The sequence below is a fragment of the Phocoena phocoena genome, chromosome 18, assembly GCF_963924675.1.
Source record: "Phocoena phocoena chromosome 18, mPhoPho1.1, whole genome shotgun sequence".
Lineage (NCBI taxonomy): Eukaryota > Metazoa > Chordata > Mammalia > Artiodactyla > Phocoenidae > Phocoena > Phocoena phocoena.
In genome coordinates, this window is record NC_089236.1 from 1,759,297 (window position 1) to 1,785,041 (window position 25,745).

Consider the following 25,745-nt stretch of genomic DNA (forward strand, 5'->3'; position numbering starts at 1 on the left):
TGTGAGTTATAGCAGTCAACACTGACCGTCTTACAAATTGAAATTGAGAAAAACTTAGATCACAAGAATATATACAAGAACGCATCCCAGGAGCCTACAGAGGGTAGGGGCCAGCACCTGCTGCGTAGCCTCTGGAAAAACCCATTGTACGTCCGAGAAGAACGAGAGGGGAGGCACATGGAGCCGACCGTCGTCACGAGCATCGTTTTGACCTCGTAGACCCCCTGAGAGGGTCCCCAGATCACACTTTGAGAACCGCTGGTTTAAATGATTTGACGTTACTATTTAACATTTATCCACACCTTGTAGGAACTTAATTAGTAATAGGTGGTGAATTATTTCAAACCATAGTTTCTGATCACGGCTGTTTGGGTCAGCCACCTTCTGTGTGATGCCCTGTTCTCTGAGTTTCTGCCTGTGAGATCTTGGGCAAGTCCCTTAAGCACTCAGAGCCTTCGCTTCCTGAGCGAAACTGGGGCTCGTAGGGTTACTGTGAGGATACCCAGCACGCGACAGGTATCCAGCCCATGGTGGTTACAGCGGAAGAAAAGAAACGGAACAGAGACCCAGGTCAGTGCAGGCTGGGGGCTCCTGCCACCCCCTCCCAAGGAGGAGGTTTCCTGATCACTGTGAGATGAAGCAGAGAATTCTCCCCAGGAAGGACGGCTGCAAGGAAGAAAGAGAGGCTGCATTTCAACCCTCCCCTCCCCCGCCTGACTCTTTCCCTATCGTGTGTTTATCTTTAAGAGCTTTGATCTGAAATGGGTAATTCTTTGCACTTCCGAAGTCCAGGCTTGTTTGCTTCCCTATATTTACACTCACTTTGTTGTTTTGTTAGATGGAGTTTTACTGCTATTAATACAGGACATCTTCCATCAGTCTCAGCTCAGATTCCCCAGAACTATCCCAGCTCTGTTGTAGCAACATTCCTGCCTCAAACTCGCCCTTGATTGTGGAGCCAGTGTTCGATAAGATTCTTTTCTGTAAGTTGCACCTTATCCCTGGTCATTTTCTGTGTGTCTAGGTTTGGTGCCCTGGGGCCCAGGGGGGAGTGGACAAGGGCCCCTTCCACTGGGATTCCCTTTAAGGGCAGCCGAGGGGGTGCTGCAGGTGGAGCCGGTGGAAGCTGCCGGTGAAGAGGGCGGTGGGAGGCCCTCCCTGCTGGGTGAGGAGAGGGGATCATCGCCCAGGGACCTGGAAGGAAGGGCCCCTCTGAGCCTTTGACAAGGGCCGCTGGACTGTCACAGCAGGTGGTCTGACAGTGATTCTTCTGTAGTAGTGTCGCATGACCCTTGCTGGGCTTTTCTGAACCCATAGGAAAATCTCCTCACCCTTCCAGTCCCTTAGATTACGGACTCTCGCTTGTACTCCTTTGCTTATTTCATGCGGTCAGTCGTTATCTATGGAGCTCCTACGGTGTGGTGGGCTGCGCTGAGCCCTAGGGCGACTGGTGCACCGTGAGCTCGATTCGTGGCTCTGGGGGAGGAGAGGTGGCCCCGTCAGCCCCAGACACGGGGATTTAGGAAGACAAACCAATCATGGGAGCAAGGTGGTAATTTCAGCTTGGAACATCTATGTTGAGATGGTGGTAGGATATCTACATGAAAGACCCGTAGTAACCCTTCCTGTAAGTCGTTTTCAAAGTCCTGGGCATCAGGACAGCACAGTGTCTGAGCAACTCTGGGGTCCCGCAGGCCTGGACGTTCATGCCAAGTCCCCCATTTACAGGTCGAGCGGAGTGGGTGCACTTCTTAGCACATTGGCGGGTCAATGTCCTCTGTGAAGTTGGGGTTCTTAATAACTAAACCGATCGGCTGGTGTGTGGGTTACAGGGTCGGCTGTCTGTGCTGGGAGCAGTTCTCGGAGCCTTGTGTGTTGGTTCAACACTTCACGTCAGCCAGTTTTTGTGGCTTCAGCTGGACCAGCGGGGCCCCTGATCTGAGAGCGACAGCAGGCGTGACAAAGCAGCCGTGAGGTGCGGGCAGAGGATCCACTCCTGAGCTTGCAGGGCTCAGAGGCGGAACGGAAGATGGGGCCCCGTCCGGAAGCCCGGGTCACGTTTAGAATTCACCCAGGCTTGGCTTTGAATCCCCACCTCTGTTGCTTGCCTGCCGTGTGGGTTTGGCCAAGTGACTTAAACTCTCTGTGCCTCCACTTTATCATCCACAAACGTGCGGATAACAACCTCCCCTCCCTCGTGGGCTGGTGTGGGAGTTCAGTGAGGTGGTGACTCTCAGGGGCTCAGCAGACGGACCGGCGAACACCGGGCGCCCAGGAGATGACGCGGTTCCCACCTCTTCCCCACGCTGCCGGCCGCACACTCCTTAGAGCTCGGCAACGTACCCCAAGGTCAGAATCTGAGTGCTGACCTCCAGCAGGGCCGGCGGGCATGCTCGGGGCTGCGAGCCTCTGCGTTGGCCCTGGTAGCCTCTGATTTTTCATGGACATGATCACTCAGATAATTCCCACCTCTTGTCTGTAAGGCTCTTAGCTATACATGAATCCCCGCTGGGCGCCCACCGCTCCTTCTCTGTGCACGCTGAGTCCCGACACAGCACAAGGCAGGGGGAGGGGACGCCCCGCCAGGACTAGGAATCCAAGCGTCTGTCCCCCTGACCCGTCTGCGACCCTCCTGTTGGCTTCATCTTCGTGCTGCTCAGGGCGTCTAAGCTGCATTCCACCCACCAGGTAAAGGCCAGTGTCTTCCTGTGGTCTGAGAAGGAAGCCTGTCTCTCACCTGTGCCTGCTGAGGGGTGATTCGTGAGCACGTTCTGGTTCCCCTGAGCGACTGTCCCTGCCCGAGGTCCCCACTCACACCTCACCTAATCAGGACACGCTGGGCCCTGGCCACCAGCCTTGGTGCCATGATTGGCAATGAATGATAGATACCAGCTCCTGAGTCAGATCGACCTAAAGGCAGCTTGAAAATACCTTATCGTGGACGCAGAGGTCACCTTGGAGACACGTCCTCATTGTGGAAACCTTACTCGCCCCCCGCCCCGAGATCACTCTCTCTGCTTCCATGCCCGTGGTGGTGTCTCTTAACCAAAGCTACACTTTGTCCCACGCTAGGCTCCGTGACCAGGTACCATGGGGATGTCATACCCCTGTGGTCGCAAGAGCCTGGGCATGTGGGGGGCTTGCCGGAGGTGCTCCTGGCTGTCCCGGTGCCTGGTAGACCCTCTGTCAAAGTCGTCGTGTTGAGGAAACAAAGGCAGCTCTCAGTGGCAGCTCTGCGATGCTCAGTCCTGGGCAAGGGAATTGAATGTGCAGTCTCCCTCTCCTGGAAACGAAGTGATGTGAAATGATAGGTCTCAGCACAGGGACGTGATGACACCACACTCACCACCTGGGGATGAACAAAGCCGGGGCGTGCGTTCTGCAGACCAGCGATTACGCATGAAGGGCTGGCTGGTGGCCCCAGAGGGGACATGCCCGGCCGAGCTGGAGCCCCGTCAGTGCACAGGCCGGGAGCGGGCAGGATCGCCATTGTCTGGCTGTGCAGGGGGGTCGCTGCAGGCGGGGGCTTCTGCGCCAGCCTGCACACGCGGGGCCCGCCCAGGTCGGGTGCTCTCCACCTGTTCTATGTGCTCACTTTCCTTGCGATGCAGTTGGCAAGGCCACTTCTGCTGAACCCACAGTGCTTTCGTAGTTACAGGACAGGAAGCTTTCTGAAGCTGCCTGGCAGAATGACTGAAGCACCTTGTGTAAATCTAGTAGGACTTCTTTCCATGTTGGGGAAAATGGAAAGCGAGGGGGTTGGGAAAGGAGGAGACAGGACAGAGCGGTGGTGAGTGGCTCCAGGTTGCTAAGGTCTTGGCCCAGGAGAAGACTGGGGAAGGAGTAAGTGCGCTTTTGCACATGGGCGTCGTCTGGATTTGCTGAGTGCCAACCAGGGCGTTTTTAACAAGGACTTTGGGGGAACACCACCTGGTCTAAGGTCCAGTCAGGGTGGCACTGCTCTCCCGTATCCAAGGCCTTGAACGCGGTGCCAAACTTCCTACAGGGACAGACTTGTGTCTGTGTCCTGGCTAGTGGAGGTTTCAGCCTGGGCCGGTTTCCAAGTCAGATTCCTCATCCATAAAATGAAGATGCTCTCCGTCCCTGCCTCGTGGGGCTGTTTTGGGGTTAAATGAAGTAACGTGGGCGTAATGCCTGGCTCGGCACGTGGACATCCTCCCTCAAATAGTAGTTACTGTATTCATTACCAGTAAGGTCGGTGATTCTGCGTAGGGAGTGTGACAGGGAGACAAGGTGAGTTGGAGGTCACCTGAGGGGTGGGAACCACGTGGGGCTCCAGATTTCAGAGGCGGCAGTGGGTTCAGGTGTGCACATGGTGAGTTTGGGACGTCAGGGAGAATCTTGCTTGAACCAGAAGTTAAGACAGGGGGCAGTCTTGGAATCGGGACCTGCAGGTACTGTGCCCACGGGCGGCCCTTCACGTCGATGTGGTATCGCCCGAGAGCCATCTCCCACCCGGCCCCCTCCAGGTGGCCTGGTCCCCTCCGTACCGCACAGCCCCGTGTGTGCGATTCCAAGGCCCGGTCCTACCCTTGCTGTGCACGACTCTGCCTAGTTGTGATGTGCGTGGTGGTGTTGACACGCATGGACTAATGAACTCCACCGTGCGGTAACATTGGTGACCTCAGGCATGCGTGTGGCGCGCAGGACGCAGACTCCGTGCCTCCCCTGACCTCCGGTGGCCTTGGTCTGACCCTCTGTGGGAGGAGGGCTTTGACTAGACACTTCCCCAAAGCCCTCTCATGACCCACCATTTCATCCGTGGTCGGCTTGGATCCTCTCAGCCGCGGGTCCCTCACTCCATCACCGGGTTGTTCAGGACACCCTCAAGAGGCCTGCTCTGTGGCCGCATGGGCTGGACGCTGTGTACGGGGCAAGAGGAGGCCGGGCCTGCCCGGCCGGGTCTGAGCAGGTGAGCGCCCGCCTCCCCAGCCTGTGCCGTACGGCAGAGGGACTGGCAGCTGCCAGGGGAGCGCGGCAGAGGGCTCTCAGCCTCGCTCTTCTCTTTCCTTTTCTTCGTTTGGCTGCACCAGGGGTGGGGCAGACCTGCCTAGGAGGTGTTTCCCACCTGGACCTGCTATCAGACACCATCACTGCAGCTGTGCTTGGCTCACATCTGGGAGCCCCAGCCAGCGGCATCCAGGGTTGGTCCCCACAGGACGCACGCACTTTGGAGGCCACTCAGCGAGGTCGTCTCCCGTGGCTGCTCGTCCGTGGCTCCGTCTAATACAGACAGCAGTCCGTCTGTTAGAGCTGCTTCTCTTTCCCGGACGACCGAAGCGGGGGCACACATCTTGCTTTGATGGAAACGCGGGCTGGAGTTTACCGGTCCCCGAGGCGCCGTGTGGCTGTGTTTATGCAGCCTCAGGACAGAGGCGCCAAGGGCAGAGGAGCGCGCAGCTCTTGGGTCCCTTTCAGCCAGCGAATAGAGGCCAGGTTGTTGGGTCCCCTTCAGCCAGCGAATAATAAAGGCCAGGTTGTGACGCAGACACTTTAATATGGTCCCGTTGTAGGTTTGGAACATGATTTCTGCTTATTCTCATTTGTTCCTGGTAACATGTAAAAGCAATACAGATGCGTCAGCTTTTCAGGCTTATGAATAAAGAGCACAGATATTCCGCATGAGAACAGGCCCAGGGTTCTTTTATGGGATGGAAGGGGGTCCCTTTGCCCACATATATTAAAGTGTGCACCTGCCTTCAATAAGCCCGAGCCAGCACATGTAGCCGAACTGCGTGCCAAATGTGCCTTATAAACCCGTAATAAAAAGAACAGACGTGTTTCTGGGCAAAGGAAAAAGTGAAGAGGTTCAGCAGCGACTTGTGAGCTGAAAACAATCGGTAGAGCCAATGAAATAGATTCTGAAAGATCCTGTATAATTGTAGTGGTTTTCAGATTTCAGTATTTCAGAAAATAACCATTGCCTTCGTGTGGAGTAAGATTTACTAAATGCTCGGCACCATTAGACGCTATGACGTCACATGGTATTTGCTACTGAAAAATAAAACCTGCCCTTTCTGCCGTCAGGGAAAAACAATCAAGCCGGCCCGGTCCGATCATCCATTTAAAGCTTACTAAGAAGACTCGTCGTGGTCAGTGGCTGGTTCCCTGTTCCTCGTCTCTTCCACCTGACTCAGAGCTCCTGACTCAGAGCTCCCGCTGGAGACCACGGATCCACGGGTAGTGTGATCCACATCTCTGATTATGCAGTGAACGGTTACTGGTGTGTGTGTGTGTGCACTTATTTAGATGGTGAGGCCTAGAGTCAGAGGGGCACAGCCGTCTGGGAAAATGGCTTTGTAGGACGATCTGGGACTAGGATAGGAAGTGAGGAAGCACCAGCACGTGGGGAGCTATTTCTAGTGGCTGAGCATCGGGAGGGTTGATGCAGCCCACTCTGGGGTGGTGGGGGGGGGGGGCACAGGAAGTCTTCCTGAGAAAACAGAGAGTGAACAAAGGCCTGGTGTAATTGATGGAAGCAGAACAAAACAACCTGTAATTCACCTACTTTTTGTTGGACTTGGTGATTCCCTATTGTCTGTAAGCGGTTCCCTTACCACCCACTGAGAGTCAGGGCGGCCTTCATGCCAGCCCCTCCGACCTCAGCTCTCATCGTCCTGTCCTGATGTCACCGCAGAAGCTTCCCGGGGAGTCCGGGCTGCATTGTTGGTCACCGGTGTTCATCACTGTTTATAACCACCGACTGCAGTTTACATCCAGGTCCAGGCGGTACGAGGTCCAGATTGTTGGGGACTGCACTCCAGCGTGGAATTCTAAGTGATTGTTCGCTGTTTTCATTTTCCCCTCAGGGGGATGTTATTGGCCCTTCAGGGGCTGAGTCACCTTCAAAGGGCACATTGGTTTGTAAATGGGGCCTCCACAGGGCAAACGGGAGGGGAAAGTTTTAGGACATTTAGTAAATACTGTCTTTTGGTTTCAAAGTGGAGGGGACAGTCCTAAATGCATGTGGACACACTGACCCAGAGGTGGCTGTCTTAGTGCCGGGACTTCCAGCAAATCCAGCTACTGACACTCAAAATCCACGGGAGTGTGTCCTTTGTCTCCAGGGACAGGAGAGACGGCCCCAAGCCTGCCAGGCCCTCGGGGGCTGCCCCGAAGTCTCGCCATGTGGTGACCGGTGCCGGCCATGGTTAAAGCCGGTCCGAGCGCGTGAGGAAGAAGGTTCTGGAAGCTGCGGCTGGGAACAGGGCGGGGTGACAGGAGGGTGCTGGGCAAGACCTGGGGTCCGTCCTGGTGCTGGACCCGGGCCAAACGGACTGACCTCTGGCAGCTTTGCTTCCCCACCCGCAAAATAAGAGTCAGAGTAGCAGGGACCCTGCCAGTCTGTTTTTCTAAAATATCTATTTATTGATTCATTTATTATTTTTGGCTGCTTTGGGTCTTAGCTGCGGCACGCTGGCTTAGTTGCTCTGTGGCTTGTGGGATCTTAGTTCCCCGACCAGGGATCCAACCCGCGTCCCCTGCGTTGGAAGGTGGATTCTTTTTTTTTTTTTTTAATTTCATTTATTTATTTATTTTTGGCTGTACTGGGTCTTCTTTTCTGTGCGTGGGCTTTCTCTAGTTGCGGCGAGCGGGGGCCACTCTTCATCGCGGTGCGCGGGCCTCTCACTGTCGCGGCCTCTCTTGTTGCAGAGCACAGGCTCCGGACGCGCAGGCCCAGTGGCCATGGCTCACGGGCCCAGCCGCTCCGCGGCACGTGGGATCTTCCCGGACCGGGGCACGAACCCGTGTCCCCTGCATTGGCAGGCAGACTCTCGACCACTGCGCCACCAGGGAAGCCCTGAAGGCGGATTCTTTACCACTGGACCACCTGGGAAGTCCCCTGTCTGGTTTTTAAGTTAATTAATTTTCTTCAAGTCTTCTTGAGATATAACTGACACACAGCACTGTGTAGGTTTTAGATGTACAGCATAATGATCTGACTTGCATACACGATGAAATGATGACCCCGGTAAGTTTAGTGGACATCCGTCATCTCATATAGATGCAACATTAAAGAAATAGAGAAACATTTTTCCCTTGTGCTGAGAACCCTTCGGGTTGGATTTCTGTGCAGCTTTCCTGCATGACGGGTAGCAGTGTTGATTATAGGCATCACTCTGCACGTCACATCCCTGGTACTCGCTTATCTTACAACCGGAAGGTTGCACCTTTTGACCACCTTCATCCAATTCCATCTCCCCTCACCCCCTGCCTCTGTGGCCGCAAATCTGATGTCTTATTCTATGAGTTTGTTGGTTTTCGAAGTATAATTGACCTATCCTGGTGCACAGTGTAGTGATTTGATACTTCTCTACATTCAAACGTGATAACCACAATTAATTCAATTACCATCTGTCACCATACAAAGATGTTACATAATTTTTTTTGTTTTATTTTTTGTGGTACGCGGGCCTCTCACTGCTGTGGCCTCTCCCATTGTGGGGCACAGGCTCCGGATGCGCGGGCTCAGCGGCCATGGCTCATGGGCCCAGCCGCTCCGTGGCACGTGGGATCTTCCCGGACCGGGGCACGAACCCGTGTCCCCTGCATTGGCAGGCAGACTCTCGACCACTGCGCCACCAGGGAAGCCCTGAAGGCGGATTCTTTACCACTGGACCACCTGGGAAGTCCCCGGTCTGGTTTTTAAGTTAATTAATTTTCTTCAAGTCTTCTTGAGATATAACTGACACACAGCACTGTGTAGGTTTTAGATGTACAGCATAATGATCTGACTTGCATACACGATGAAATGATGACCCCGGTAAGTTTAGTGGACATCCGTCATCTCATATAGATGCAACATTAAAGAAATAGAGAAACATTTTTCCCTTGTGCTGAGAACCCTTCGGGTTGGATTTCTGTGCAGCTTTCCTGCATGACGGGTAGCAGTGTTGATTATAGGCATCACTCTGCACGTCACATCCCTGGTACTCGCTTATCTTACAACCGGAAGGTTGCACCTTTTGACCACCTTCATCCAATTCCATCTCCCCTCACCCCCTGCCTCTGTGGCCGCAAATCTGATGTCTTATTCTATGAGTTTGTTGGTTTTCGAAGTATAATTGACCTATCCTGGTGCACAGTGTAGTGATTTGATACTTCTCTACATTCAAACGTGATAACCACAATTAATTCAATTACCATCTGTCACCATACAAAGATGTTACATAATTTTTTTTGTTTTATTTTTTGCGGTACGCGGGCCTCTCACTGCTGTGGCCTCTCCCATTGTGGGGCACAGGCTCCGGATGCGCGGGCTCAGCGGCCATGGCTCATGGGCCCAGCCGCTCCGTGGCATGTGGGATCTTCCCAGACCGGGGCACGAACTCGTGTCCCGTGCATCGGCAGGCGGACTCCCGACCACTGCGCCACCAGGGAAGCCCGAGATGTTACCTGATTATTGACTGTATTCGCCATGCTGTACGTTTCATCCCCATGACTCATATATTCTGCAACGGGAAGTTTGTCCCTCTTCGCCCCCCTCACCTGTTTCTTTCCTCTCCCCACCCCTTTCCCCTTTGGCAACCACCCGTTTGTTCCCTGTATCTATGACTCTTTCTGTTTTGTTACGTTTGATCATTTGTTTAGATTCCACATATAAGTGAATTCATACAGTACTTGTCTTTCTCTGTCTGACTTGCTTCACTTAGCACAATGCCCTCTGGGTCCATCCATGTTGTTGTAAATGGCAAGATTCTATTCTTCTTTTATGGCTGACATGTGTATATACCACAGCCTCTGTATCCATTCATCTGTTGATGGGCATTTGGGTTGTTTCCTTATCTTGGCTATTGTGAATAGTGCTGCAGTGAGCTTTGGGGTGCATATATCTTTTCTAATTAGTGTTTCTGTTTCCTTTGGATATATACCCAGGGGTGGAATTGCTAGATCATATGGCAGTTCTCTTTTTAATGTTTCTGAGGACTCTCTGTACTGTTCTCCATAACGGCTACATCCATTTACATCTCCACCACCAGTGCACAGGGCTCCCTTTTCTCCACACCCTCTCCAGCACTTGTTATTTGTTGTCTTTTTGATATTAGCCATTCTGACCGGTGTGAGGTGACACCTCCTTGTGGTTTTGGTTTGCATTTCCAATGATTAGCGATGTTGAGCATCTTCTCATGTACTTGTTGGCCATCTGTATGTCTTCCCTGGAAGAATGTCTATTCAGGTCTTCTGCCCGTTTTGCTACTGAGTTATATGAGTTCTGTGTCTATTTTGGATATTAACCCCTATCAGATATCATTTGCAAATATCTTCTCCCTTTCAGGTTGCCTTTTCATTTCATTGATAGTTTCCTTCACTCTGCAAAAGCTTTTCAGTTTGATGTAGTCCCATTTGTTTATTTTTACTTCTGTTTCCCTTGCCTTAGGAGACAGGTCCAAAGAATATTACTAAGACTGATGTCAAAAAACTGCCTAGTTTTCTTCTAGGAGCTTTTATGGTTTCAGGTCTTACATTTAAGTCTTTAATCCATTTTGAATTAATTTTTGTGCATGGTGTGAGAGAGTAGTCCAACTTGATTCTTTCACACGTAGCTGTCCAGTTTTCCCAGCACCATTTATTGAAGAGGCTGTCTTTTCCCCATCGTATAGTCTTGCCGCCTTTGTCATGGATTAATTGCCCCTACAGGTAGGTGTGTTTTAAAGAGGAAGTCAGCGCCTCTGGTGTCTTCCCAGCTGCTAGTTTCAATTTACCTGATCACTGGGCAATGAGGCTTGGGTTCCAGGCTTGATAGGAGAGCTCATTCTCGGAGTTCTGGCTCTGTGGCACTCAGGGAGCTTCTTGCTACCGTGTCTGTTGCTGGTCCCACCTTGGGTGATACACCGCGTAGACAGGCGGTAAGGACATGAACACGGAGGTGACTACTATTGATTGGCCAGCAGCAGGTGTTTGTACGCCTTCAGCCCAGCTCTTCGTGATGATGCCATTCACGAGTGAGGTCCCTGAATAAATGTCGATTGTGCACCTGTGATCAGGCGGGATTCCGTGAGCGAAGCAAAGCCCTTGACACGAGGGAGTTTACATCATAGTGTGTGAATAGATAAAATAAATAAACACGTGACCTGTCAGAGAGCAGTGATCACGGCAGAGGACAGCCCAGACGGGAGAGGGTGGGAGTCCTGGAGAAGGGGTGTGAGGGGCCGTGTCACATGGGGCAGGTGGGGGGAGGCCGCCCGGCCAGGAAACATTAGAGCAGAGGCGGGAAGTCAGCCACGCAGGTGTCTGCGGGAAGAGCATTCCCGGCAGAGGGATCGGCGAGGACGGGGCCCTGAGGCTTCTGCAAAGCCTCAAGAATGAGGTGGGTGGGAGCAGAGAGAGCTGGTGGGGCAGGGGGTGGGGGAGAGGGCCAATCACGGAGTGGTGGCCTGGGGGCTCCGGCTGTGTCTGGGCAGGACGGAAGCTGTTGGAGGGTTTTGAGCAGATCAAGCCGAGAGGTCTGTTAGGACATGGTTGTGACTCTTCCAGCTGAGAGGTGGTGGGGGCTGGGGTCAGGGTGATGGAAGTGAGGACGGTGGAAAGTGATCACTTTAGGGTATGTTTAGGATACAATGTGAGTGCAGAACTGCTGGTGGGCGGATGTGAGTGTGAGAGGAGTGTGGTGTGAATGGGCGGATGTGAGTGTGAGAGGGGTGTGGTGTGAATGGGTGGATGTGAGTGTGAGAGGGGTGTGGTGTGAATGGGCGGATGTGAGTGTGAGAGGGGTGTGGTGTGAATGGGCGGATGTGAGTGTGAGAGGGGTGTGGTGTGAATGGGTGGATGTGAGTGTGAGAGGGGTGTGGTGTGAATGGGCGGATGTGAGTGTGAGAGGGGTGTGGTGTGAATGGCTGTGTGGCGTCTGGTCTGAGCACCTGGGTGGTTGTGCTCCCGGTTCTGGGGCGGGAACGTGGGCTCGTGTGCTTGGTTCTGGACGAGGTAGGGTTGAGGGGCGATTGGAGAGGCCAGGGAAGGGGGCCAGCCGGCCATCTGAGTATCCCAGAGGCGTCAGCGAACAAAGCTAATCTTCTTCAGTATTTGAGGAGTGAATTTGGGCTTAGAGTGGGGGTAAGGAGCTGCACTGCTTTTGCCAAATTCCCTCAACTTCCTGCTGTTTATCATCCAATCTCCTCTCCGATTCTAGAGGTTTCCTGCCTGGGCACCCACCATTCTGACCACTGAGAGGAGGGAGAGGGGAAAGAGCAGGTGGAAAAAGAGCCTGGACCCCTAGTAACTGCTCAGGGGTGTGTGTGGGTGTAGAGATAGCAGGGGGAGCGGGGGAGGGGTGCCCAGAGGTTGAGTGGTCACAGAGAAGGAGCAGTGTCCTCTGTCAGCCTCGGCAGCTCCAGGCACTAGAAAGGAGACACGGAATGAGCGGGCGATTTTAGGGCTGACTGTGAGGGTCCGAAAGTGGGAGTTAGAATAAGCCTTCTCAGCGTGCCTGTTACAAGGCTGGTATGTTATCCTGGAGCTGGGGCGTTTCTAAATTTCTTCTGGTTGGTTTTCAGCTGGTCATATAAATGTAAGAAAAATAATGAGCAAAGTGGTGACGGGCTGAAGACAGATTCACCAAGGCAGGGGCGCTGCCCACAGGAGGCTAAGTGCAGAGGTGGGCAGAGCATATGATGCAGGGGGCAGGTTGCGATCTGTACGCAGTTTTGCAGGATGGCATTTTCCGTCTTAACCCAGGGACTGCGTTAGCTGGTGTGACCCGGGAGGAGACTCTTCCGGGCTCACTGGACTCTTCAGGTGCATGAAGATGGACAGAAGATGTCAGTCTGCAGCACCCCCTGTGGAGAGAGATGCTGAGATCTGAAATGTAACCACGTCCTGGCTCGATGGAAGTCTGTGAAAACCAGCGTACTTGCGTGCAGTGGCTGGGGATCTTGTCCTTCGGTGGTGGCGGTGGGGATGGTGTGTCTGCATAAGGGGAGAGTCCAGGAACACTGAGCTCTGCCTGGGGTGGTGGAGGAATAGTCCTCACTTGGAGAGTAAGACTGAAAATGTTAAGAGACACAAACAGAACTGAACGCCTGCCAACAGTCTCCCCGAATCGAAGCTGTATGTGGGCCGCAACTTCTCAAAAATAGGGATCCAGAGAACTTCCCAGATCATTAAAGCCCCAGCTGTAAATCCACGACTCATAATGTTACCATCGGGCTCTGATGATAGATTGCTTTTTACACATCAGTGGGGAAAGGCTTACTGGAATACGGAAGAAGAAGGTCACTGGACGTTGGTTTTGAATCAGCACAGGTCTTCTGTCTTCTGAGACTTGACAGAACAATTCCAAATGTGTGGATAGATTTCCTGGAAAATTCACACACACCCCATTACATCTTATAATTTATAAAACTCAAAGATTTAAAACGTAGGTTCTTGCAGACTTGTGGCTCTCCTGGAAACCTTCTCTGAAACAAGAGCCAGCGTTCCTGGGCATCACTGGTTCTCGCCGAGGATGGAGTGGCGGCAGGGGTGCTGTGGGGCTGCCGTCCGCCTCATTTATGCCCTTTGCCATCCACATCTTGTGCATGTGCCTTTATGTGTGTGTCTTGGTGAAGCTTTACGGTGAAGGAAAGTGTGAGATTTGTTAGGCAGTCCAAGGCAGAATAACTTTTATTTGCAAGGGCATTACACTCCTGATATACCTCTGAGTCCGAATAATATGGAAACAGTGAGAACACAGGCAAAAGAATCCTACCAGTGGACTGGAGAGTACTGGATTTGTAGGAGAGAGACCTCATAAGATTTTCCTGTTTGCCTTTAAAGAAAGAATCTGTCTATAAACGTAGAAAGGTATAGCTCTCCAGATGTTTTTAAACAATTATGTATTAAATTGTTTTTAAACAATTTTATGTATTAAAAACGTAAGCTACTGTTTTGGTCTTTGAAATGGGACATAAAATGACTTCCGGTTGTTTCTGAAGCCACAACAGGGTCGACATATGTTTCCAATGACCATGGTCTAGCAGGCATTAAGTTCTAACTATAAATTATTTGTTGCAAATTGAGAATGAGTTGTCTGAAAGAGGTAAAAGGAATTTGGTGCTGTGTATCGTGCTCCCAAAGTTCCAGACTTGGATTCGCACACCCAAAGCCTAAGGTTTTCATACTGAAATTTCTAGCGTTGTCCCAAAGGCTGAAAAAAGTCCCGTGATTGAGGAACGCACAGTGGAAAGAGCTGGGTGAGTGTGGCATCGTGGGCCACACTCGTGTGGCATCATGGGCGCTGGGGAGAGGGCTCCAGGTGCTGGGCAGGTCGACCACAGCCTCCGGCTTCAAACCAAGCATCTTGCCTTATGCTCAAAACGAAGAAACAAGGAGTGCGATTTAGTTCTGCCCCAGTCAATTTGGAACCTGCGTCGCTTATGGTTTGACTCAGCCTTTGCACTCAGATACTGTGTGTGCGAGTGTTTAACCCAACGTGTGGCTCAGAATGGCCAGAGGGTCTAGACAGTCCTGTCCTAAAGTCACATTAATTCTTTTTTTGTTTCAACAAGGTGAGAGTTAACTTCATTCTCTTCCTTCTTATGTTTAAGACTCATTCATTTGCTCCCAGACGCGAATCCCTAGTTGGTAGTTGGCATGTTAAGTGGGTTTATCTTAAGAAAAGCATTTTTCTTCTTTTAAATTTTTGGCTTTTACAACTCTCAAAATGGACCCTCAAATTCGCTAATGTTCTAGACAAAGCAAAAAATTGTCATTATTTTTTACATCACTACATAAATCTCCAGAGCATTTTCCAGTATGTTTTAGAAGGCCAGCTAAGTAGTTTCTATTTCTTTTCATTCCTCTGTGATGAGAAAGTAAATAAGTAACCAAAATTTAAACCACAGCAACCAGCCCAAATAATCATATCTATCAGTCATCTTTATTCGCAAATAAAGGCTGTGTATAGGAGGCAGGTTTTAAGGAAGAGTGAAATAAGTGCTATCTTGGTTGATTAGCTACAAAAGCGATAAAAGGCTAAGGCAAATTAGAATCAAAGTTTAAAGAATTTATTTCATTTTTCCAATTACATAAAAATTCAAAACAGACCCGTATACTTGGTGGATTCGATTTTCCTGCGGCTGCGATGCAGCTGGCATTTCGGAGCGGAGGCTGAGGGAATCTTGACGCAACCTGATGAGATTTCCTGACTAGGATACGCCCCAGGCTGCCCACCTCAAGGTACTTTTGGCATTTCCATTCGAGACACAGGCTGTCTGGAACGAATGACTCTGCCACAGATATATGTCTGAGCCGCACGGCTGGGCCGGTGGCTTGGCGGGGCCCGGGTCCCTTGCAGGTGCCTGCGGGCTGTCTTCAAATACGCACATGTGACGTGAGGTGGGACGGGGCAGGAGTGACTTTAAAGTGGGAAAGGCCAGGAAGTCCGAGGTTCTGCCCTGAGGAGACACAGAAGAGCACGGGGGCCCCGGGGCTGAGGCATTCCCCTCTCAAATGGGGCTTCTGGAAGATGCCATGGGAGGGGCAGCTCCGGGATACCTACAGAGCAGCCTCTGCCTGTGGGTGTCGGAAGTGGCGCCCCGAGGGGAAAACGGGACAGGAGCGAAGCTGAGGCTTTTTCAAGAACGTGCTGGTGGCCCGACAGGGACCCGGTGCTGGACTCCCCACCCGCGTGCAGGTGGCATCTCAGCTCCCACGGGGGAAGGACGAAAGGAGAAACCAGTGACGGTGCAGTTCTTCCTCAGGGCCTCGCCGGGAACTCGGCAGGACTGCGTGGGCGTGCAGGATCCAGGCCGGTGATGCCCGGGGGAGCCTGGACCAGCCCCGACGCCACAGCGCCTGGTCCGCTGTCACGTGACCATCGCTCTCCCCGCGCTTCCGGCCCTCCCTCCCGCCTTCCCTCTCCGGCTGCTCCCAGGACCCCAGAGTATGCTTCTCCTACCTCTTGTTTCTTGTCTCCTTTTGTCTTTTCAGTCGTCAAACCCGCCAGGGCCACCCTGGCATACACGCCCTACCGAATCAGAACAAGGAAGGTCCTCCCTCTGGCGGGTGGCAGCCGAGGCCCCGAGTCCTGAGGCTCTGCCTTTCCCTCAGGTTGGCCGCCGATTCTGGATACTGGGATCCGGGGAAGTTTTGTGGACCCAGACGTGGAAGAAGGCTGCCCACGTGCTCCTACAGCTCGGGGCGGGGGTTCTGCTGTGAGCCGCCGAGTCTCCTGCCCGCCTGGGGTTCCCTGAACAAAGACAGGAGGGCGCTGGGTGTCCCAGAGAGCTGGGACTCGCTCTGATTCACCGCTGAGGCATTGCGCCAGCGCCTGGGATTCTGAGAAGGTTTCAGGAGTACACACAGCATGGAGGTTGCTGGGACCCCCCAGGAAGGGTGTGGAGCGGCACGCAGCACCCGAACGGACCGCAGAGCCCTCGGAATTCTACACTTTGTGCTGTGCTGTCCGAGGCCGCTTGGGATTGCAGTCACAGAGGCCAGCTGTGCGTGGTCATCGCAAACAGAGCAGGCTGAGTGCAGGGTGGCTGGGACAGGCGCCGAGGCCACTACACATGTATGTCCGGCACTGACCACACTCTGGTTGGGTGGCAACGAGGGAGCCTGGGGTTGGGCGTGACCACCTAGCTCATGGAAGTGCTGGCCAGGGTGGCAGGAGACTTCCTGAAATATCAAAACTTTGAGAGGTCAAAAGCCCAAATCACCTGACTTTGTGTGGGTGATTCTGGGGCACCAGATTAGTGAGGGCTGAGATTTAGCAAATGGTGAGGTGCCCATTCCTCAAAGTCTCTAGAATCCAAATCTGAAGAGCGTGCGGAATTCACCGAGGTGCGGTGGCTCATTTGCTCAGGTTGCAGTCTAGATATTGGAGGATCGGCAGTGCCCCCTCAAAGAGGCCGGAGAAACAGAGCACGCAGCTGCTTTAGGGAGAGCAGGCAGAGCTTCGCCGCTGCTTCTCTTACTTTTGACCATCCCTGAGGACCCAGGAAAACATCTAGTTCCCAAGGCTTGCTGGGCAGAGCGGGGAGAGATGTCAGGAATTCCTTGGAGTCCTTCTGAGTGGACTGTGTTTTTTCCCTGCTAACAAATTCTTCCCAGGTGGAGGAGGGGAGAGATGTAGCCACAGACGCACAGGTATCTAGAGCCTGCCCCAGGAGACTGTGAAGTGCAGGAGCGTGCGAGAAGCGAGCACTTCCTTATCACGGTCTCTGACGGGCAGGAGAGGGAAGGAACGCCAGTGCGAGTCCGGGGATTGTGCAAGGTTTTCGAGAAGCCTGCGTCACAGCTCAGGGGAAGAAATAAGTTCCAAGAAGCGATGGGCGGGAAGCCGGTGAAGGTCAGGTGTGTGCCCAGGCTGACCCAGCTCCTCTGGCATCCGTGCGGCTTCGTCCCGGGCGGCTCCCAGCTGTGCCTGCAGGAGGCCTGAGTGGTCCCCACTACGGTGATGATGCCGAGGCGCTGTTGGAAACACCGATCGCAGGCGTTCCCAGAGCGTTCGGTTCAGCGAGGCGGTGCACTCAGCTCTCTCTAGGAGAGCTCGGCCACGCGACAGAGGTGAGGGAGCAGGTGCATCTGGGGCGCAAATCCCGAAGCCAGGCCCACAGCCCCCCCTCCGCCGCGGGCGGGAGCGGACGCCCGGCTTGCGTCTGCTTCGTGGTTATTAACTCCCCTTCACCTGCTGTTCAATAAGCCACTCTCTGCAGTGGTTTCAAAGACAGGGTCAGCCCTTCTGCGACCTTCACTGCTGTTCTTTTGACTTTAGAAGTCTCCACCCCCTTTTAACATTATTTAAAAAAATATTTTTAAAATGTTATTAAAAAACACCCCCACCATGCCATGCTTCTCCCCAAGCCTTTATCCAGAGCAGAGAGCTTACGGCACAGTGAATCGGAATCTGTCTGCACTTCGATGGGGGGTGGTCCAGGTGAGGAAAGAAAATTTATGGAGGTGGCCGGCAAGGCCACAGGTCAAAGACAAGAGGAAAAATCAAGAATTTTTCTGTATTTATGACCCGTAATTAAAATTGCAATCAAATATGCAGAAACGGTAGAATGAGGAGGTAATAGGCTTTAATCGTATCAAGAACGGTGAGTAAAAGTGGAAAGAAAAAACTGTATTTACTTTTGCAGCAAAAAAAGTCAGCACCCTATAGGGTTAAGGAAATGAGCACCTGCACATTTAAATACAGTTTACTAAACTGTCTTCTTGTTTGTAGTTCTTCAGAAACCTTAAGAATATCTTCAGAAATTCAATCAATCAGCTCGTTATTTTTTTTAAAGAAAATTTTCTTTTTGTCTTTGATATTCTTAAATTTCATTCTGATGTGATTATTCTGTGGCATCCGCATGGAATCTGGGGTAGGGCCAGCAGTCTGTGCTTTTTGGGTTTTTTTTTGTGGTACGCGGGCCTCTCACTGCTGTGGCCTCTCCCGTTGCGGAGCACAGGCTCCGGACGCGCAGGCTCAGCGGCCATGGCTCACGGGCCCAGCCATCCGTGGCATGTGCGGTCCTCCCGGACCAGGGCACGAACCCGTGTCCCCTGCATCGACAAGGGGACGCTCAACCGCTGTGCCACCAGGGAAGCCCCAGCAGTCTGTGTTTTAAAAGTCCTCCTGGCGATTCTGATGTGAAGCCAGTGAGAAGCAGCGCCTTAGATTAATTTTCCACGTTCAGCCACAGGATAAATTCTGGCTTGGGGGTGTACTGGGGGTGCCCTAGACCAGAAGTTCTCAGGGTGTGGCTCCTGGAAACCCAGACCCACCAAATCAGAAAGTCTGGGGCTGGAACCCAGTAATCGGTTCAGACATCCTTCAGGCGGTTCTGGGCACACTGACGTTTGAGAACCTCTGTTCTAGACCATTGGTTCTCAGAATCCTCTGCGCTTAAGGACCCCTGGGGATCTTGTTAGAATGCAGGTCGTGTTCTGCAGGTCTGGGGTGGGGCTCGAGTGTCTGCTGTTCTAATGCGTTTCCAGGTGCTGCCAATGTTACTGATCCATGGACCACCCTCAGAGCAGCCGGGTTGTGAAATGTTATGGTCCCTAGAAATACACATCTTCTATGTAAATGGAGAAAGAGGCATTCGAATTAAAATGTCACTCTCCTGTCTTGACAGTGAGCCAGACCTAAAATAAATTATCTTCTCCAGTAAACCTGATGACACTGTGAGTTCCTGAATGTAAAAGCCTGAGGATATAGCTTTGGTTGTTTGATTTCCCTTTGACATGTAGTAGGCACTTAAGAAACGCTACGGAGAGGAGAGAACGAACGGGGACCTCCCCAAGGTTTCCCAAGGGACCGATGCGCGGGCAGTCACGAGCACCATTCTACTGAATCCTTTTTAGCTACAAGAATGTATTGGAGCAGGAAAGAGGCTTGTGCCCATACGCATGACCCCAGGGGCCCCAGGAAGGAGGTGGCAGTTCTCAGCATCTGAGTCTCTCTGAGACGCTTTTGCTGCTGTCAACACTTGGCTCATTTTCCCCTTTGGCTTAAATTCACCCTTTTAATCAACTTTCATTGTTAGATGGCTCTGTGCACTCAGCACTAGTCATTTTTGCTAAATCCCGTCTCTTCCTCCAGTGCCTCTTTTGACGGCAGCGGCGGCTGGGCGGGGGCAGGCTTGTTGGCAAGGAGGGCAGTGAGGACCACTCTCCCGCCTTCCGGCTGGTGGCCTCTCTGCCCCTGCCCTCCAGGCCCACACCTCGCTTCCTCTGTTTTAGACATGTTGATCTTTTCCTCTGCAGACATCTCCCCCACCTCCCGCCCCCTTTCACAGGCTCGTCGTTCGCAGGAGATGCCAGTCCTGCCCTTGGAAGGCTTACAACCCAGGGGTTCTTTCTGGTTGAGAAGAGCTAGGCTGTTGGTCCTCGACCTTTTGTGAATCTCAGGAAAGAAAGGGTGTGGGCAAGTCTGCTAACTGGCAGGTTTACAGATGCTCGCAGGATGCCCAGCGGTTTGCAAACATCAGCTGTGACTTTAGCCAAATCCCGGGCCCCCGATGGTCTGGGTCACTCAGGGAGCAGCTGGAACCCTCCCCCGCTCAGCTCCAGCCTCGCCGAGGTGCTGTCCAGAGGTGCTCCTGGCACCTCTGTGGGTCCTCTTGGGATGGCCCCCTGCTTTCCTGCAGCTGCGGTCTGCAACAGCTCAATAAAATGGGCTTGCAAGCTTCTGTAAGCTTTGTCAAATCAGTGTTCTTTCCTGTACGTGTAGCCCTGTAAGACCTTATAAAAAATGTAAAAGGAAGGTATCAAAGTTTCATCCTTCTGTTTTTTTAGGACAGCAAAATGTTTGATTCCACAAGAGGACCAGTAAATAATACCCAGAGGGGGAAATTAGGGAATAGATTTTGTTCCCTCCCCCTACGAAAAAAAGCGACGGTGGCATTGGCCTCTTTGAGAAGCTGAGCAAACCAGAAGCAGGCCTGTTAAGGTTAACCCTAAATGTTCTGCCCTGAGAGCATCCCAGTTGGGTTTTGAATCTTACGCCCTCCCCGCCGTGCAGCCTCAGTGCCACGCGGCCGGCCTCAGCTCAGGGCCCCAGCCCCTCTGAGAGCTCCTCACTTGTTGCCGTATTTTCTGTAATGCGTCTACAAAGCTTTGACATCGGTGCTCCAGTGAGGAACAGAATTCAATTTCACAAGAAGAAAAATGCGCAAAGGAATGTCCGGCAGTCAACTCAATTTGCTTTCAGATTTGCGGAATTGGTTTTGAAAATGTGATATGTGGACTTTCATTACTTTGTAAATACACGCTATCGAATTTACGGCGAGATTCAGGCATGTAATGTGGTTAAATCACGGTTACTTTGTGGATCATGACATCCCTGCATGGGTTCTAAATCTTTATCTTGCACTAGCCTGGATTTTTCCTCCTTTTGTCCTGAATCCTTCTGACTTTCACAAAGTGAAAAGTGCTGGTGCATCTCTTTGGCCAGGATGGGCACGTGGGTCTTTGCAGAGAGAACAGGACTGATCCTCTGGCTTAAACACCCTCTGCAGTGCGGCTGGCAGGGGCGGCCCCCTGAGGCAGCAGGAGTGGGGACAGCCGAGGACAGGCCCGGGACGACGAAGGCTCCGTGCCCATCTGCGCGGCTGCTGCCTCGAGGCTGCCTGCCTCTCGCCTGGCTCGGTTGGGAGCGCAGGGCCCAGCCTGGGACCCACTGGGGCTCCGGCCGAGCTGGGGGCTTTCCGCCGTGTTGCCCACTCGGGACCCTCCTCCAGGGCCTGCTTCTGTTCTTCTGAACTGCTCTGGGCCACTAGCCCTGAATTTGAACAGAATGAAAAGGCAGGAAAACTTTACCCCCGAGAACTCTTAAAGGGACATCAGATGGGTCCCTCCCCACCTCCCCGAGGATGCTGTCTCTCTTGGCACAAGCAGAGGGGGCAGAAGTGGCTTCACCCGTCAAAGGTGGGGCTGCAGAACGGAAACGGGCCCCTCCCTGCGGGGCCGCCAGCCTCTCCAAGCGCAGGTAGTCACTCACGACTGGCTGCATTTCAGTCTGCTTCTTGGTGTGCCACAGTCAAGGTGAACCCCAAGATGGTGGCAAATGCCAGGTGGGAAGAAGTATTTCTCACTTGGCCGTGTGTCCACTCGAAGGACCTTTGAGGGTCCTTGCCTGGTGCCCACCTCGTCTCCCATGCCCAGACCCTTCTTGTGTGGCCCTGCGGTCAGTCCACCTCTTATTAGAATTGCACATTCAGGGGCTGGAAGTCGGTTACCCCTCTTTGCTGTCTGTCTAATGCAGCAGAACTTTGAGATCGAAGCCGTGCTGCTAATTCAGGTCTTAGAGCACTTTGGACCGTATCACACAGAGGTTGTGGCTTTCGTTTCTTCTGGGGATGCTTGAATTTAAAGTGATAACCAGTGATTTTTTTCTTTAAAGAAATGCCTTAAAGGATAGGACATTTCTACATTTGCTTGCACTCGAGGACAATTCTTTGATAACGTTTTAACGTTGACAGTGTTTTGGCTTCATTTGAGCTTAAGTGAGAGCGGCTAAGAAACAGATTTATAACAAACCCCTGAAATATAGAGCTGCTAATTCATGCACCAGTGATTTCCTCTCCTCCAGTACACAAACGATTTTTTGGAGAGTCATTCCCCGGAAGTTACAGTCTTGGCGTTTGGCGTTCATCTGCCCCTTCTGACTGCCTCCTTCATCTGTGCGCATGGGGGGCCCCTCACAGGGGAGAGGACGGCGCTTCTCCAGGTGAGATGGGTGACCAGGCCTCAGAAGGAGGCGCACACGTTGCCTCTCTCGGGAAGCAGGTCTCGTGACTGTGAAGATGCCCGGTTGTCAAGGAGATGGAACAGGGAAGCCAGTCTCCTGAGTGCAGCCTTGGTTGGTCAGACTTTGGGTGGAAGCGGTGGGTTTTCTCAGGTCCCACTGCTGTCATCCTCTCTCCTTCCCCCTCTGAGGTCATCCTTGTGGGAGGTTTGCTCCCCAGCCCCTGCTGCTCCCGAACGTATCTCGGCTCAACTGGAAAGCCCTGCTCTGCATTCTGGAGAGTTGATCTTCCTCAAAACACAGGTTGGCGTTTCTTGCTCGGAGCCATCCAGGTACAGGGAGCTCGGCCCCTGAAGGATGCTGACTCCTGGCCGGCTCCACGCCTGCGTCTCAGCGGCCCTTGTGGCCGCACATGTGACACTTCGCAGCGGCGGGGCTTGGATGCCACACTCTGGGCTGTGTTTTCCCAGCAGCGGTGGCAGCGTGGGGACCTGTGTGGACTGAGCTCGCTCACCGGCTTCTCCGCCGGCCCTTCTGCAAAACTCTTGACAGGCTGACAGTCGGCCTGCTGCCTTGCCGGCTGCTGTTGTGTTTGACTCGCTTTCCACGGCGAAGACTTTACTGGCTCTGGGTGTCAAGTTCCTATGCAAACTCCTGTCCGGGCACGTGCGAGTCTGTGGACCCATGTCTGTGATGAGGCCTCGCCCTGTCTCCTGGTCCCTGGTCTGTCCGGTGTGGAGGGGCATCCAGGAATCCCTGGGACCCGTCGAACTGAGTTCTCCTCCGGGGCCGGGAGCGGGTGGGCTGGGCTAGAGGCAGGGATAGGACGTCTTTCTGCAGGGATGGGGGGGGCAAGGAAGGGGTGGGCTCCCTCCTTCTCACGTTACCTGTGCAGACGGCCAAGCGTGCTTCCTAAAAACGGGTGGGTCCTCGATTGCCCAGCAGGGCATCCTGGGAACACGGGCTCACGGGGAAGACGGGACGGGGGAGGCGGGAGGTGGGAGGGGGGACGTCCTTCTGGAGCCACAGGGCGCCCACGCGCTGCACGAGGTCGGCCCTGCTCCCCTGGGCTGGCTGAGTGTCGGGTTATTGGCCGACCGTGCATGGATGCCAGCCAGGAGCTCACAGAGTCTTCTCTGCCCCGGGCCCCCAGGACTCATGTCACGTTGTCCCTGGTGGGCGAGGAGGACAAATAGAGCTCCAGGAGTCCCTGTGCTGGGAAGGCGGCCTGGGCGAGTTTCAGTGTGGCTGGACTTCTCCTCTGTCCGCAGCCCCACGTCTCCCCTCCTTCCCTTCACGTTGTCCCTTCTGGCCCCTGAGGTTCTCACCGTGCACCCTGCCTCTTTCCCCTTGGGACCTCCACTTGCGTGAGCACACGTCTTCTTTTCTTTGTGCCAGACCAGCCCCAACTTACCTCCCAGATCTCAGCTTCCACGTCACCTCCTCCAGGGAGCCTTCCCTGATGCCCAGGCCCTGGGAAGGTGGCCCTGCCCAGTTCCCATAGCAACCTGTACCTCTCCGGAGTAGAGACCGCCTCTGGCTGCACCCTGCGGTGCATCCCTGACTCCCTTCCCGCTTGTTAAACTTGGCTCAGAGAGGACTTCTGGACAGTGATTGGAACACGATAGGCTTTTTTTTTTTTTTTTTTTTTTGCCTGTCACAATAAAGTTTATTATGAAAACAGGCTGGTGTGGGGACAAGGGGATGGACAAGTACATTTAGATTGGGTGGCTCAGGTGAAGTAGTGCGGCTTCTTCACATTGATGCCATACTCGCTGAGGGCAGGGGTCAAGTCCTCCATGGTTAGAGTGTACTTGCGGTCCTTGCTCTTGCTTCGGGAACTGCCAGAGGCTGTGCCCTTCATTTTGCAGTGCTGTAGGGCATCGTTGGCAATATCTGAGATGAATTTCTGGGCAGCTAGGGAGATGAGCCGAATTATGCGTGGATCCGAGGCCTCAAAGCCAGCACGGTTCAAGTAGTAACCAGTCACTGCATCGGGGATCGTAGGCGTGTAATCCTCCAGCTGCATCAGGAAGTCCACCAGAGGCGTGCTGGACACCACCGGCTTCACGTCTCCGTTGGCCGCGCTTGGCAGCACGTAAACCCCGTTAGACATGGCCCCCTCCGGGGGCGCCGCGCCGCCCGCCGTCACCGGAGCCGCTCCGCGCCGCTCGGCCGGCTCCCTGGCCCGCGCCGCCACGGCTCCCGTGCCCCCTGCCGCGGCTCCAGCCCCAGGCCCCCCAGCTGTCCCCGCGGGGCTGGCCTTGTTCTCCGCAGCGACGCCGGCGGGCAGCGCGGCGGGGGCCGAGACCGCGGGTGCCGGGCCCGAGGCCGAGGCGGCAGAAGCCGGCGCCGCCTCGGGGTCCGCGCCGGAGCCGCTGCAGCTCATCGGGCCGGTGGGAGAGGCGGCCACGATAGGCTTTTAAATGAATATTTGTTGCGTGCCTGAACGTGGGTTTAGGCTCTATTGACCCTTCCCTAGACTCGCGTCATACCGAAAACATCTCAAAGGAGAGGGTTCTTATAGCTAAAAGTTGTAATGATAATTGCTGACATTTTCTGAGCACGTACTACGTGCGGGAACCGTTCAGAGCCTTTACGTACGTTGTATATCAGCACAGCAGCCCTGCAAAGTAGCGATCCCGCGTTCTGCTTTTCATATGATGTTTTGTGGGTGATGAAACTTCTCGCCTGGCCGAACAGAGAAGAGCAGAGGCATGGTAGCACCATTGTTTGGCCTGGCTTTGGCCCTGACCTAGCTTGTCAGCCCTGCTGGTGACCTAGTATGTCAGGCAGGACATGGCAGGTCAGGCTGCAGTGGAACAATGACAGCCAAAGAGACCTCTGCAGCTCAGTGGCTTTAAACAAAAAATCTGTTTCTTATCCACACTTCGTATGTGTCTCGTGCAGGTGGGACACGGCTTATTGCAGCCACTCAGGGACCCAGGATGGCGGTACACCCACCAGTTCAAACAGTGGTTCCAGAAGAAGATTGAGCACTTTACACAGGAAATCAGATGTTCAGTCCCTTTTGTCCCAACTCATTGGCTCTGTCCAGCCTCTTGGTCTTAACCTAAAGCAGAGGCTTGACAGGCTGGTCCTGTCTGCCTCCAGAGCGGGGAGAGACTTACCAGGACGCCTCGCATCACGTTCTCTTGGGCGCCAGCGGGAAGGAAGGCTCATCCAGGGCCGCAGAACTGCTGTTTCCCGTGGGCCTTTCTCACCTCCAGCCAGCTCAGGTACTGCTCTCAGCAGCCGCTCAGCCCGGATGAAAGTCGTGGTTGTAGGTTGAAAGGCAGAAAAATCCTTTAACATCCTGTCAATTCGTTTCCTTTCCTTTAAGCCACACCGAAGTGGACTGATGACGGCAGATCTCTTGGTTGTGAGAATCACCAGCCTGAAGTACAGGAGGAGAGGAGCATCCCTGCTTCTGCTGACCTGCAGCCCTGGGCTTGTCTGCCAGAGTCAGCATGTGTGGCTTCTGTGGCACCATCTCTGTTATTTATAAAAAACCTCAGCGCTACTGTGGGGTGAGGGGTCCCGGAGCCCCCATGTTTCTGCACCG

General features: G+C 53.5%; 1 pseudogene; it reads right to left on the reverse strand.

The window, feature by feature from the left end:
• Positions 1-23,912: 23,912 nt before the first annotated feature.
• Positions 23,913-24,569, reverse strand: LOC136137832 (transcription initiation factor TFIID subunit 10 pseudogene; annotated as a pseudogene).
• Between the last annotated feature and the right edge of the window lie 1,176 nt (positions 24,570-25,745).